Source organism: Papio anubis, chromosome 1 (genome assembly GCF_008728515.1).
Source record: "Papio anubis isolate 15944 chromosome 1, Panubis1.0, whole genome shotgun sequence".
In the NCBI taxonomy this organism is placed as follows: domain Eukaryota; kingdom Metazoa; phylum Chordata; class Mammalia; order Primates; family Cercopithecidae; genus Papio; species Papio anubis.
In genome coordinates this window covers 182,440,822-182,456,122 of record NC_044976.1, presented here as the reverse complement: position 1 = coordinate 182,456,122, position 15,301 = coordinate 182,440,822, and the positions used below count along the sequence as shown (strand labels likewise).

The following is a 15,301-nucleotide window of genomic DNA, read 5'->3' as shown; positions in this document are numbered from 1 at the left end:
TGCGAATGAATAAACTAACTCAGATACAATTTTTATTTAAAAAACTGGCAAAGGTTTTTTTTTTATTATACTTTAAGTTCTGAGGTACAGGTGTACAACGTGCAGATTTGGTACATAGGTATACATGTGCCATGTTGGTTTGCTGCACCCATCAACTCATCATTTACATTAGGTATTTCTCCTAATGCTATCCCTCCCCCAGCCCCCCACACCCCGACAGGCCCTGGTGTGTGATGTTCCCCGCCCTGTGTCTAAGTAATCTCATTGTTCAATTCCCACCTATGAGCGAGAACATCCGGTGTTTGGTTTTCTTCCTTGTGATAGTTTGCTGATAATGACAGTTTCCAGCTTCATCCATGTCCCTGCAAAGGACGTGAACTCATCCTTTTCTATGGCTGCATAGTATTCCACGGTGTATATGTGCCACATTTTCTTTATCCAGTCTATGATTGATGGACATTTGAGTTGGTTCCAAGTCTTTGCTATTGTGAATAGTGCCACAGTAAACATACGTGTGCATGTGTCTTTGTAGTAGCATGATTTGTAATCCTTTGGGTATATACCCAGTAATATGATTGCTGGGTCAAATGGTATTTCTAGTTCTAGATCCTTGAGGAATCACCACACTGTCTTCCACAATGGTTGAACTAATTTGCACTCCTGCCAACAGTGTAAAAGTGTTCCTATTTCTCCACATCCTCTCCAGCATCTGTTGTTTCCTGACTCTAATAATTGCCATTCTAACTGGCGTGAGATGGTATCTCACTGTGGTTTTGATTTGCATTTCTCTGATGACCAGTGATGAGCATTTTTCATATGTCTGTTGGCTGCATAAATGTCTTCTTTTAAGAAGTGTCTGTTCATATCCTTTGCCCACTTTTTGATGGAGTTGTTTGTTTTTTTCTTGTCAATTTGTTTAAGTTCTTTGTAGATTCTGGATATTAGCCCTTTGTCAGATGGATAGATTGCAAAAATTTTCTCCCAATCTGTAGGTTGGCTGTTCACTCTGCAGATAGTTTCTTTTGCTGTGCAGAAGCTGTTTAGTTTAATTAGATCCCATTTGTCTATTTTGGCTTTTGTTACCATTGCTTTTAGTGTTTTAGTCATGAAGTCTTTGCCCATGCCTATGTCCTGAATGGTATTTCCTAGGTTTTCTTCTAGGGTTTTTATGGTTTTAGGTCTTACATTTAAGTCTTTAATCCATCTTGAGTTAATTTTTGTATAAGGTGTAAGGAAGGGATTCAGTTTTAGCTTTCTGCATATGGCTAGCTAGTTTTCCCAACATCATTTATTAAATAGGGAATCCTTTCCCCATTTCTTGTTTTTGTCAGGTTTGTCAAAGATTAGATGGTGATAGATGTGTGGTGTGATTTCTGAGGGCTCTGTTCTGTTCCATTGGTCTATATATCTGTTTTGGTACCAGTACCATGCTGTTTTAGTTACTGTAGCCTTGTAGTATAGTTTGAAGTCAGGTAGCATGATGTCTCCAGCTTTGTTCTTTTTGCCTAGGCTTGTCTTGGCTATGCAGGCTCTTGTTTGGTTCCACATGAAATTTAAAATAGTTTTTTCCAATTCTGTGAAGAAAGTCAGTGGCAACTTGATGGGGATAGCATTGAATCTACAAATTACCTTGGGCTACTAGTATGGCCATTTTCACGATATTGATTCTTCCCATCCATGAGCATGGAATGTTCTTCCATTTGTTTGTGTCCTCTTTTATTCCCTTGAACAGTGGTTTGTAGTTCTCCTTGAAGAGGTCCTTCACATCCCTTGTAAATTGGATTCCTAGGTATTTTATTATCTTTGTAGCAATTGTGAATGGGAGTTCACTCATGATTTGGCTGTTTGTCTGTTATTGGTGTGTAGAAATGCTTGTGATTTTTGCACATTGATTTTGATCCTGAGACTTTGCTGAAGCTGCTTATCAGCTTCAGGAAATTTTGGGCTGAGATGATGGGGTTTTCTAAATATACAGTCATGTCATCTGCAAACAGAGACAATTTGAGTTCCTCTTTTCCAAACTGAATACCCTTTATTTCTTTCTCTTGCCTGATTGCCCTGGCCAGAACTTCCAATACTATGTTGAATAGGCATGGTGAGAGAGGGCATCCTTGTCTTGTGCTGGTTTTCAAAGGGAGTGCTTCCAGATTTTGCCCATCCGGTATGATTTTGGCTGTGGATTTGCCATAAATAGCTCTTATTATCTTGAGATATGTTCCATCAATACCTAGTTTATTGAGAGTTTTTAGCTTGAAGTGCTGTTGAATTTTGTCGAAGGCCTTTTCTGCATCTATTGAGAAATCATGAGAAATCATGTGGTTTTTGTCACTGGTTCTGTTTATGTGATGGATTACATTTATTGATTTGCATCTGTTGAGCCAGCCTTGCATCCCAGGGATTTAGCCGTCTTGATCATGGTGGATAAGCTTTCTGATGTGCTGCTGGATTTGGTGTGCCAGTATTTTATTGAGGATTTTCACATCTATGTTCATAAGGGATATTGGCCTAAAATTCTCTTTTTTTGTTGTGCCTCTGCCAGGTTTTGGTATTACGATGATGCTGGCCTCATAAAATAAGTTAGGGAGGATTCCCTCTTTTTCTATTAATCAGAATAGTTTTAGAAGGAATGGTACTTGCTCCTCTTTGTACCTCTGGTAGAATTTGGCTGTGAATCCATCTGGTCCTGGACGTTTTTTGGTTGGTAGGCTATTAATTATTGGCTCAATTTCACAACTTGTTATTGGTCTATTCAGAGATTTGACTTCTTCCTGTTTTAGTCTTGGGAGGGTGTATGTGTCCAGGAATTTATCCGTGTCTCTAGATTTTCTAGTTTATTTGTGTAGAGGTGTTTATAGTGTTCTCTGATGGTAGTTTGTATTTCTGTGGGATCGGCAGTGATATCCCCTTTATCATTTTTTATTGCATCTGTTTGATTCTTCTCTCTTCTTTATTAGTCTTGCTAGCGGTCTATCTATTTTGTTAATCTTTTCAAAAAACCAGCTCCTGGATTCATTGATTTTTTGAAGGGTTTTTTATGTCTCTATCTCTTTCAGTTCTGCTCTGATCTTAGTTATTTATTGCCTTCTGCTAGCTTTTGAATGTGTTTGCTCTTGCTTCTCTGGTTCTTTTAATTGTGATGTTAGGTTGTCAATTTTAGATCTTTCCTGCTTTCTCTTGTGGGCATTTAGTGCTATAACTTTCCCTCTACACACTGCTTTAAATGTATCCCAGAGATTCTGGTACATTGTGTTTTCATTCTCATTGGGTTCAAAGAACATCTTTATTTCTGCCTTCATTTTGTTATTTACCCAGTAGTCATTCAGGAGCAGGGTGTTCAGTTTCCATGTAGTTGTGTGGTTTTGAGTGAGTTTCTTAATCCTGAGTTCTAGTTTGATTGCACTGTGGTCTGAGAGACAGTTTGTTGTGATTTGTGCTCTTTTACATTTGCTGAGGAGTGCTTTACTTCCAATTATGTGATCAATTTTAGAATAAGTGTCATGTGGTGCTGAGAAAAATGCATATTCCATTGATTTGGGGTGGGAATTCTGTAGATGTCTGTTAGGTCTACTTGGTCCAGAGCTGAGTTCAAGTCCTGGATACCCTTGTTAATTTACTGTTTCATTGATCTGTCTAATATTGACAGTGGGGTGTTAAAGTCTCACACTATTATTGTATGGGAGTCTAAGTCTCGTCATAGGTCTCTAAACCCTTGCTTTCTGAATCTGGGTGCTCCTGTATTGGATGCGTATATATTTAGGATAGTTAGTTCTTGTTGTTGCATTGATCCCTTTACCATTATATAATGGCCTTCTTTGTCTCTTCTGATCTTTGTTGGTTTAAAGTCTGTTTTATCAGAGACTAGGATTGCAAACCCTGCTTTTCTTTTGGCTTTCCATTTGCTTGGTAGCTCTTCCTTCATCCCTTTATTTTGATCCTGTGTGTGTGTTTGCACATGAGATGGGTCTCCTGAATACAGCACACCGATGGGTCTTGACTCTTTATCCAATTTGCCAGTCTGTGTCTTTTAATTGGGGCATTTAGCCCATTTACATTTAAGGTTAATATTGTTATATGTAATTTGATCCTGTCATTATGAGGCTAGCTGGTTATTTTGACTGTTAGTTGATGCAGTTTCTTCATGGCATCGATGGTCTTTACAATTTGGCATGTTTTTGCAGTGACTGGTACTGGGTGTTTCTTTCCATGTTTAGTGTTTCCTTCAGGAGCTCTTGTAAGGCAGACCTGGTGGTAACAAAATCTCTCAGCATTTGCTTGTCTCTAAAGGATTTTATTTATTCTTCACTTATGAAGCTTAGTTTGGCTTGATATGATATTCTGGGTTGAAAATTCTTTTCTTTAAGAATGTTGAATATTGCCCCCCACTCTCTTCTGGCTTGGAGGGTTTCTGCTGAGAGATCTGCTGTTAGTCTGATGGGCTTCACTTTGTGGGTAACCCAACCTTTCTCTCTGGCTGCCCTTAATATTTTTTCCTTCATTTCAACCTTGGTGAATCTGAAAATTATGTGTCTTGGGGTTGTTCTTCTCAAGGACTATCTTTGTGGTGTTCTCTGTATTTCATGAATTTGAATGTTGACCTGCCTTGCTAGGTTGGGGAAGTTCTCCTGGATAATATCGTGAAGAGTGTTTCCCAACTTGGTTCCATTCTTCCTGTTACTTTCAGGTACACCAGTCGAACGTAGATTTGGTCTTTTCACATAGTCCCATATTTCTTGGAGGCTTTGTTCATTTCTTTTCACTGTTTTTTGTCTAATCTTTTCTTCTCACTTTATTTCATTAATTTGATCTTCAATCACTGATATCCTTTCTTCTGCTTGATCTAATTGGCTATTGAAGCTTGTGTATGCTTCATGAAGTTCTCATGCTGTGTTTTTCAGCTCCATCAGATTTATATTCTTCATTTATATTCTTCTCTATACTGGTTGTTCTAGTTAGCCGTTCATTTAACCTTTTTTCAAGGTTTTTAGCTTCCTTGTGATGGGTTAGAATATGCTCCTTTAGCTGGGAGATGTTTGTTATTACCCACCTTCTGAAGCCTACTTCTGTCAACTCATCAAACTCATTCTCCATCCATTTTTGTTCCCTTGCTGGCGAGAAGTTGTGATCCTTTGGAGGAGAAGAGGCATTCTGGTTTTCGGAATTTTTAGCCTTTCTGTGCTGGTTTCTCCCCGTCTTTGTGGTTTTATCTACATTTTGTCTTTGATGTTGGTGACCTATGTATGGGGTTTTGGTGTGGATGTCCTTTTTTTTTTGATGTTGATGCTATGCCTTTCTGTTTGTTAGTTTTCCTTCTAACAGGTCCCTCAGCTGCAGGTCTGTTGGAGTTTGCTGGAGGTCCACTCCAGACTCTCTTTGCCTGGGTAGCATCAGGGGAGGCTGCAGAGCAGCAAATATTGCTGCCCGATCCTTCCTCTGGAAGCTTCGTCCCAGAGGGGCACCTGCCAGATGCCAGCCAGTGCTCTCTTGTATGAGATGTCTGTCGGCCCCAACTGGGAGGTGTCTCCCAGTCAGGCTACATGGGGGTTAGGGATCCACTTGAGGAGGCAGTCTGTCTGTTATCAGAGCTCAATCACCATGCTGGGAGAACTGCTGCTCTCTTTAGAGCTGTCAGGCAGGGACATTTAAGTCTGCTGAAGCTGTGCCCACACCTGCCCTTCCCCCACATGCTCTGTCCCAGGGAGATGACAGTTTTTTCTATAAGTCCCTGACTGGGGCTGTTGCTTTTTGTTCAGATATGCCCTGCCCAGAGAGGTGGAATCTAGAGAGGCAGTTGGCCTCATTGAGCTGCGGTGGGCTCCACCTGGTTCGAGCTTCCTAGCGGGTTTGTTTACACTGTGAGCATAAAACCACCTACTCAAGCCTCATCAATGGCAGACGCCCCTCCTCCCGCCAAGCTCCAGCATCCCAGGTCTATCTCAGACTGCTGCCCTAGCAGCAAGAATTTCAAGCCAGTGGATCTTAGCTTGCTGGGCTCTGTGGGTGGGGGACCCGCCGAGCCAGGCACCGGAGGGAATCTCCTGGTCTGTGGGTTGTGAAGACCATGGGAAAAACATAGTATTTTGGCAGGAGTGTACTGTTGCACCTGGTACAGTCTCTCATGGCTTCCCTTGGCTAGGAAAGGGAAATCCCCTGACCCCTTGCACTTCCTGGGTGAGGTGATGCCCTGCCCTGCTTCAGCTTGCCCTCCATGTGCTACACCCACTGTCCAGCCAATCCGAATGAGATGAACCAGGTACCTCAGTTGGAAATGCAGAAATCACCTGTCTTCTGCATCGATCTTGCTGGGAGCTGCAGACCAGAGCTGTTCCTATTTGGTCATCTTGCCGGAAAATCTTTTTTTTTTTTTTAAATAAAAGGAAACAATGCTGATTAGAAGTGGCAACATATAATAGTTATACAGATGATACTTGTGAGTAGACAAACACATACGATCATTTTAGAAAATAATTTGATAGTATGTGTGGATATCCCTTTAAAACATGCATATATTTATAACAGATGCATGTTAATATATGCATAATAATGTGCATAATAATATATGCATAATAATATATGCATAATAATTTCACACTTGAGAATCTTAATAATCCTAAATACACAAGATTAATATACAAAGATGTTCAGTGTATCATTGTGTGTAATAGAAAAAATAGAAACAACCTGTTGTTCAAACATGAAAGATTAAATAAATCATGCTGTATCAATATACATAAATATTACACAACTATTAAAATAGCGTTTAAAGGAGTTTTTAGTGACATGGGAAATTTTTATGTTAACTGTCAAATGCAAGAAACAGGATATGACATCTTTTTTTTTTTTTTTTTTGAGATGGAGTCTCACTCTTGTTGCCTAGGCTGGAGTGCAATAGCACGATCTCGGCTCACTGCAACCTCTCCCTCCTGGGTTCAAGCAATTCTGCCTCAGCCTCCTGAGTAACTGGGATTACAGGCACGCACCACCATGCCCGGCTAATTTTTGTACTTCTAGTAGAGACGGGGTTTCATCATGTTGGCCAGGCTGGTCTCAAACTCCTGACCTCAGGTGATCCACCCGCTTCAGCCTCCCAAAGTGCTGGGATTACAGTCGTGAGCTACTGCACCTGGCCAGGATGTGACATCATTTTGATGTTATGTTTATTTTATGTTAAATATCAAATTCAAGAAACAGCATATGACATCATTTTTTTAAAGGCAAAAAAAAAGACCAGAAAGAAATATGCCCAAATATTGACGGATGTTGTCTCTGGGTGATAGAGGTTTGTAGGAAGTTTTATCTTTATTTTTGGCACATGTTTGACTTCATGTGATTTTTAATGCTACTTTATGTTATAGGGAGGGGAATTTAATTTTTCATTTTCTTATTTCTAATTAGTGCTGCAATCTGCCCACAAGCAGTTCTCAATATTTCTAATATTAGAGGCTATTTTTTTATTTTTGCTTTCATCTCCAACCTGTGGTCCGTTCCCAGTACCAAGGATAGTACTAGAAAGACATCTACTTTGTTTTTCTCTGTCACCCCATCTCCACCTACCCCTCAGCAAAAGCAGTGAAGTTAGCCAACTGCTCTCAGCCCCTGGCCCTAGGTACAGGGACGTTAACCCTATAGAGTGTGAATTCATTTTTTCTACTCCTTTCAACTCTGAACTGGTGAAAATGTTATTTATTACAAGTTTGACAATCAATCCTTCAGTTTTACATTTGAGTATATATGAGAGTTTTCATGAATTTTAAAATTTCATCTTCTTATATTCTGAATGTAGTTTTATCCTGATAATTTGAAAACTAGACCTTTTCTAGATTTAGGAAGATCAATAGGCAAACCGTCCAAAAGCCCTACTTGTTAAACTAGAGAGGTTACCTCAATATGGAATGCGTTTTGTCCATTCCCATGAAGGTCTTGAGGATTCGGTTAAATCCAGAACTGAGAAGTTTTAATTATTTAAGGTAGAGGATAGCTACATAAAGTTAGTCCCCAGCCTGCAAACAGTAATCTACACAGACGCCCAGTCACCCTTCTCCCTCCTTCCAGAAACCACCAGCAAAATCATTGCCAGGGGGCTCTGAAGTGGAGGATGAGATGCCTTGCAAAGCCTGAGGAGAGCTGCCTCCTACTCATGGCAGTTCCTGTGCTCTGCAAGGGACCTGAACAGAGTCTCCAGAAAATCCATAGGTTAAATCCAACCTTAGAGTTAGCAGGTAGCCCCTTGCAAAAAATGCAGATACCTCTGGAGCAATCTGGCACTGCTATATTTGTATATGTTAGTGTAATAAAATCACTTTTTTTCCTGAGGGTTGTGCAGTGAAGGAGTAGAAAATTATATTGCAGTAACAGCAGGAGCCTTGTGCATGCTGAGTAAAGAGAAGACCTGGACAGAGTAGGGGATATATTTATTTTTATTTTTATTTCAATATTTTTAATAATTAGCAAATCACTATGCTCTGAGCTGTGACTGAAAAAAGGAATCAAAAGGGAAATTTGCAAAGATGAATATGGCTTAGTCCTTGATCTCAGTGGGGTCTACAGTTGGGTGTAGGGAAGTTACACTAACAGTAATACAAAGTGCCAATAATAATACAAAGGCAACCACATGTAGGATGGAGATGGCAGCAGCCAGTCTGAAGGATTCAAATTGGGAAGCAGAGTGTCACGGGGCTGCTTTTCACATGCATGTTGGGGAGAGCAGGCTTGATGACCAGAGGCCTTCTGCACCATCCTAGGGATGGAGCTTGTGTAAGGTCTGTGCACAGGAGCCTGGAGAGAAAGGGTTGCGGAGACAACAGAAGGGGTCAGGAATAGTTAAGGGAGGATTCTGAAGACTGTTTCCTTTTTTTTTTTTTTTTTTTTTTTTTTTTTTACCAAGCTTCAGATTTGTACAAGAGGGAAGGAGGAGATGTTCTTCTTCTTTCTCTTCACGCCTTGACCACATTCTCTCCTGCCCCAGGACCCAGAACTCAAACAGTTAACTGACCACACTTGAACTTGGGAAATGCATTCTGAATGCCAATAACCAATTTAGAGTCAAATTTGTGGCACATAGCTTATTTGTAGCTTGAGGGTTACTCAGGCAGAAAAAATGTAAAACTGCTTTGTAAAATTAAAAACCCTTAGTAAATATAAGATATTATTACTATGATATTCTAATTGTTTTTGTCTGTTTAGAGCACCACACAAAGAGGGTGCTCTCAACATTAAATCCAGAATCCGAACTAAATCCAATGACAAAACAAAACCCAAGTAATGTCCACAGAGCTCTGGGGTTCACAGTGGCTCTATCCACTGAACGCAGCCCAGATATCACTGTGTTATAGAGCTGATGTGGCTCAGTTGCAGGGACTCCCTTTGTAACAGCCACTAGAAAAGCCATAACATGCAACCCAAGAGCACTTTCTCTTTAAAAGTCGCAGCGATGGCTGGAGGGAGTCAGACACATTAGCTCACTTCCCACATTGAAAATAGCTTGCGCAAAGTTTGCTAGCCTCTTCAACTGATTTCCTAACAGAGGTCTGTGAAATGTCAGTTTATTTCAAGAAAATAATGCTTTTTGAAAACGTTGAACTCTGCAGACAAGACTGGCAAATAAAAAGCATTAGTTTTCAATCTAAAAGAGAAGATCTAGGCTAGGCACGATGGCTCACGCCTGTAATCCCAGCACTTTGGGAGGCCAAGGTGGGAGGATCACTTGAGGTCAAGGGTTCAAGACCAGCCTTGCCAACATGGCAAAACCCCGTCTCTACTAAAACACAAAAATTAGCCAGGCATGGTGGTGCACACCTGTAGTCCCAGCTTACTCAGGAGGCTGAGGCATGAGAAACGCTTGAACCCAGGAGGTGGAAGTTGCGGTGAGCTGAGACTGCGCCACTGTACTCCAACCTGGGCAACAGAGCAAGACTCCGTTTCCAAAAAAAAAAAAAGAAAAAGAAAAGAAAAGAGAAAATCTTGATGATGCTCTTAGGTTTCCGCAGCATTTTCAGATTTCTTATGATTTCTGGCATTTTTATGATTAATCTGATCTTTGCAATAACCCTACAAAGTAGATGGAGGAGATATTGTTATTCCCATTTCTCAGAAGATAAAACTGAGGCCCAGTGATTATAAGACACAGTCACAGAACTGATTGGTGTCAGAGCCCCCAGCTCACTGGACTCATGTCTAGATGGTTTCACAACAGTGAAGGGCCACCAGGCCATTGCTCAGAAGGTTTCCTTCATAGGGGCCTGTGTTGCCGAAGATTCACCCAGAATCTCCATTTCTTGCTTTTACTGTCTCATTTGTCTGCTCTGTTCATGATCCTGAATCCATCTGGGCACAAGAGATGGACTAACCTGCAAAAATCAGTTGCAAGTGACAACTGGATGTTCTGGGCAGTCACTCAGCAAGGGCTCCCTGTTGCTTCACTGCTCCTGGCTCACTTGCCTTTGCTCTTATCTCTGAACACCTGAGGCAAGATTTCTACACCTGCATTGACTCCACATACTTGGTGTTTCTTTGGGTTTATCTCCTAGAATTTTAGACCTTTACCTGTTCTTCCAGCCTCAGAAATCCCCTGAGTCTAGAGTCCCCATCTTTATTTAAGCCAACCCTGGCCAGGCCTGCCATTGGCCATCATTAAACTGTGTGAGGGATGGGTTTCAACATTCCTTAGTGTATACCTAAGACTACTAGATGGAGTCTGATCAGTTCCAGTCTTTACCTCTGGGAAAAGAAAACGTGAAATTCTTCAGAAACTTGGCAGTGCTCCTGGCCCAAATGACAGACGAGCTGAAGCTGTTGGCTTTTGATTATGGCTGCTGCCTGACGAAGCAGAGCCAGCCTTATCTTTGCTCCTTCCCAGAGAACTTCCTGGATAGCTCTAGAAAATTTGGGGACTTTTTGTGGGGTTGCAGAATAATTTTCATTAATTTTCCACTTTGCAGGCATGAGTTGTCATTTCCGTACAAATCAGTAGGCCCCATCCCTGAACATGAGCCTTGTCCCTTAGAATGTGCCAAATACCATGTCAGCTCCATTGCGTAGAAGGCTTAGTCTCTAAATTCCAGAGTTATATCTGCTGCCACTACAATTAGAATGAGGTGATTGGCATCATGGACCTACATTAGCTGAGGTGGTTTTGTTACAACCCACCTACTCTTGCAAGCCCATGAAAAAGGATAATGTATTGAAAGGATGCTGGGGTGCTTCAAGGATTTGAAGGGAAGTTTTGAAGAGCTAGGCTAGGAACAGACAGGAACCAGCTAGTTTTAGGTCAGACAAAATAGTTCCTTCACCATCTTGCTCCAGTGCTACCACCAAAACACCAATCATTTATTTCATCCTTACATTATTCTGCCAAAGTCTCAAAGTTCCAAGACAGAGAAAGGCTACCCTGTGGTCACAAACCTCCCCATGGATGAACCAGGGATGGTGAGAAGACTTCAGAGATGATCTTTCTGGCTTCCTTAAAGCGAAGGAAGGACGCCTTGTGGTGCTGTTCCACAAAGATGGGACACACTATGGGGAAAGCAAATCAGGGTGGGGTTAGGAAGGCATAATGAGTGTTTGGTGGTTAAAAAAAAAAAAAAAAAGGATGCCCCAGGGAGGGTACCTGCACTGCCACTCTCTGCAAGTTAGCCCGGCCAGTTCCACTCTCCCAAGTAACTGCTTTGTGGGAAGGTTTAGATAGTCCTTGAGACCCTGCTACACCTTCTTAGGGTGTCCCTGAAGTGGTCCCCCAAGCAGAGTGGAGGGAGGAACTTTTGCTGCTCATCACTGGCAGTCAGGCTGCCGAGTGAGGCTGTTGTGCTTGCATATGGGAGACTAGCCATTCTGTGCTTAGATGTCCAGACCGAGCCATGCTGTCCATTTTTCTAGAAAGCGGCCCTGGCCCTTCAGAGAGAGGAAACTGGTTAGCCTCATCACACTCCTCTGTGTCCAGCCCCCAATCTCAGTGGCAACATGTTCCATGTCCTGTGGTGCCAAGTTGGTACTGTTTTGGGAGTGCATACCATAGTGTACTTAAGGATCTTAGCAAGCTTAGCGGACAGGCCCCCTCAACCACCAGGCCTGGCTCTTCACCACATACCCACACCAACTCAGTGCACGTGGGCTCCAGGAGATTCTCCCCTGAGAGATCTGGTCCCACTCACACATTGGTCTCACTGACTTGACTATGGTCAGGTCACTTGTCTGCTACCTTGTAGCTTCAGTGACTGCACTTTCCTCTTGTCCTTGGCCTTTCCTAGCTGGAGGTCAATGACCCAGATACTACCTGGGAAACATATCTTGCATTTCATTTTAAAGCCTGCTAGAAATTCTGTTTGCAGGCCCCAAAGCTCTAGATCACTGTCTGTCTATTCGTGGAATCAAATAAATATCCATCTACCAGCAAGTATTTCCCCACAGGAAGCAGAGGAGTTTCTCTAAAATTAGGAATAAAACTGCTGTAGCCCTGCTGCGTAGGCCCTGCATACCTGCAAAACTGCAGTGCTTGCATCTGAGCCCGAGGCTGAGGCATTCTGTAGCTATATTGATATGAAGCTGTGTCTAGGATTCATCAGGACTTCCATCACTGCCTCAGAAAAATGGAGAGCTCATTCTAGCCAGGTCTGCCACAGCCTCATGGCAATCTCCCATTCAGGATTGCTAAGCAAGTCCACTAATCCCTCTGACCTCAAAGATGGACTATGCAGAGTGCAGGTTTTCGAGGAGTGCAACTTGTCTAAAATGGTGCAACAAAGAACATGTAAGGCAGCCTTCCAGAAGTTCCCTAAGCAGTCCCATTATGCAGCAATGTGCCATTCTGCCAGGACAATGCTTCTAAAATGTCCAGTGAAAGGGCACCTGCAAGACTGCAGTGGCTTGTGTCTGTTTGGAGGGCATCCTCTTGTATTTGCAAGGTTTGGGTCCCACCAGCACCTGACCTGGCGGAGTTATCCTTTAGGCCTCCTCTAGGCCAGCTTGAGAAACACTTTTGAACGTCTGAAGATTAGGAGTTTCCATGATCTGTCTTGCCAAGGCAAACTGATTTTTAGAAGGCAAAATGTCCCCACCCCTACCCTCTACCCAGAAGTCTGACAGATCCTGGAGTTCACATGGTACTACTGGTAATTCATCTCTCATTTTCCACTCTGGCCATCCAAACAGTCAAACCCAGGCAGGAAAGAAAGAAAGGGGGATGGTCTGAGTTTTGGCTGTAACTATTCCCCACCAGGAGGAAAATCTTTTCTGTCCTGTTTTTTCTCTACTATGATCCCGAACAGCTGTGCACTTTGAAACAAATGCTTGTTATATCATGGTGGGAGTCAAAGACAGGAGACCATATGTGCAAGTTCTAAAGCTGGTTCTGTCCGAGAACGACCATCCTGGGAGCAGGCACTGATGGCCATCAGGGCTGCCTTTGACACATGGAGGCAACATGTGGAGGGGCCAGCAGGCTCTTATTTGGATGCAAGCCTGATGGCTGTCATTTATTGCTACTGAGGTAAAACCAGAATAATAGTCATCACCATTATTTATTAAGCATTTGCCTTGTGCAAGCATTGTGCTAAGCATATCATATGCATTATCTTATTTAATCACAATTCTGTGAGGTGGATCCTGCTTTTATCCCCATTTATACACAGGATTAGTAATATGTCCAAGGTTAAACAGTAAATGGTAGAGCCTGAATCAAATCTAATATGTCTGAGAGCAGACCCCAAGCTCCCAGCTATAGTGCTGTAATGTCTTTCCAAGCTCAGAAGAAGCCGTTGGAAGTGTGTTAATTACCTCTCTTTTAAAGGATTTGGCTTCCATATCCTTTACTTAATGCTCAGCTCAGCTACTGTGCAAAAGCCAGAATTATTGGAACCTCATAATTCCAATAGACTCTCTGCCAAAGAACATTGTAATGGCCAGGAACAGTCAATCAAGGAGATACATACTTACTCAGAGCCATTCGGACATGGTCCCCAAGGATGTGGAATGCAGGGGTATTGGCAGAATGACCTGCTGAGCCTTCTAGATAGGAAAGTCCAAACTGCAGAGCCCCCGTTGCACCCTAATGCTACTGGTGAGCCATGGTGGCCCTTGAAATTCTAAGGAAGGCCTTCAAAGCCTCCATAGGGCACATTTCTGATGATTTTGAGCGCACCAGTCGGCAGTATACCAGTCCTTAAGCTAGCTGCTTGCATAATAAATTCAGGTCTGAATACACCAATGCCACATCACTGTCAGCTCCAAATGCCCTGGAACACCATCGTCATAGATTGTGCCATAGACTTCTCCCACTCTTAGGGGCATGTCATTTTGGTCATGGCAGACTCCAGTGCCAAACTGGAACATCGTATCCCTGTTTATCAGCTTATTGCCACTCTATTAATATTAAAGTAAATTATCAGGGGAAAAAAAAAAAAACTATTCCCAGAACATATCATGGTTTTCGATTGTACTCTCCAGCCTGTCCTCCAGCCATCATTTCACAACTAGTAACCAGCTGGAGTGCAGCACCTGGGCCAGCTCACCTAGCCAGTGTCTGAAGAATTTTGCCTTTGACTATCCACCATACTCTTTCACCCAAACACAGTTTTGTAGCAACTTATCTCCATGATTTCCTTCTCATCAAGCCCACCAACTGCAACAGTCGGTTAATTTGAAAGACAACACATGCCACTCAAGCAGACCCGAAAGCCCTCTGGCATGCCAATGAGAAATTTAAATATTTATCTGAGCGGGACATTAGAGGAAACCAAACAATGGGAAATACCATAGGCGCTCCCTAGAAATGTAAGCAACATCTGCCTTTGACAAACAACCAGTGTTATAAGGAAGTATGAAGAGTCATAAAAGCCATTTTGACCCTGGTGTTCACTTCTGATTGTTCTGCTTTTGCCTTCTGTTATGCCTGACCCAGCATGACCCTACCTCCTTCTTCACTACACATGCCAAAATTTGCTATCCTGAGATCAAGAGCCGTCATATATGGTGTGAAAAGTGACCAACAACCCCTGGTGCCATCTTAATTCCAATAACCAATACACTGGAATGGGTATGAGCCAACACAGTGATAATGAGAAACGTTTCCACTTCAGGAATGCTCTGATTGCCATCGCCCCTTCAAATGGGCTAAGCCATCTATGATCATGCCCTGGCTGGTCCGTGAAAGCAAGCTCCACATCCTAGATGATGAGACATTCTAGGAAATCACCTAGGAGTTCCCCAACCCATGTCCTATTGCTGCTTCATCAGTGTTTGCTTTCTTCTTTCTGACACCATACTCCTGGGTCTGGTAGATTTTGTTACCTGTCTTTGACTTATTTGGATATGA

General features: G+C 42.4%; 1 protein-coding gene across 4 annotated transcripts in view; it reads left to right on the top strand.

Annotated features, from left to right (window-relative positions):
* AXDND1 (axonemal dynein light chain domain containing 1) overlaps window positions 1-15,301 on the top strand; it is a 185,677-nt gene that overhangs the window by 164,644 nt on the left and 5,732 nt on the right. The window lies entirely within an intron of this gene.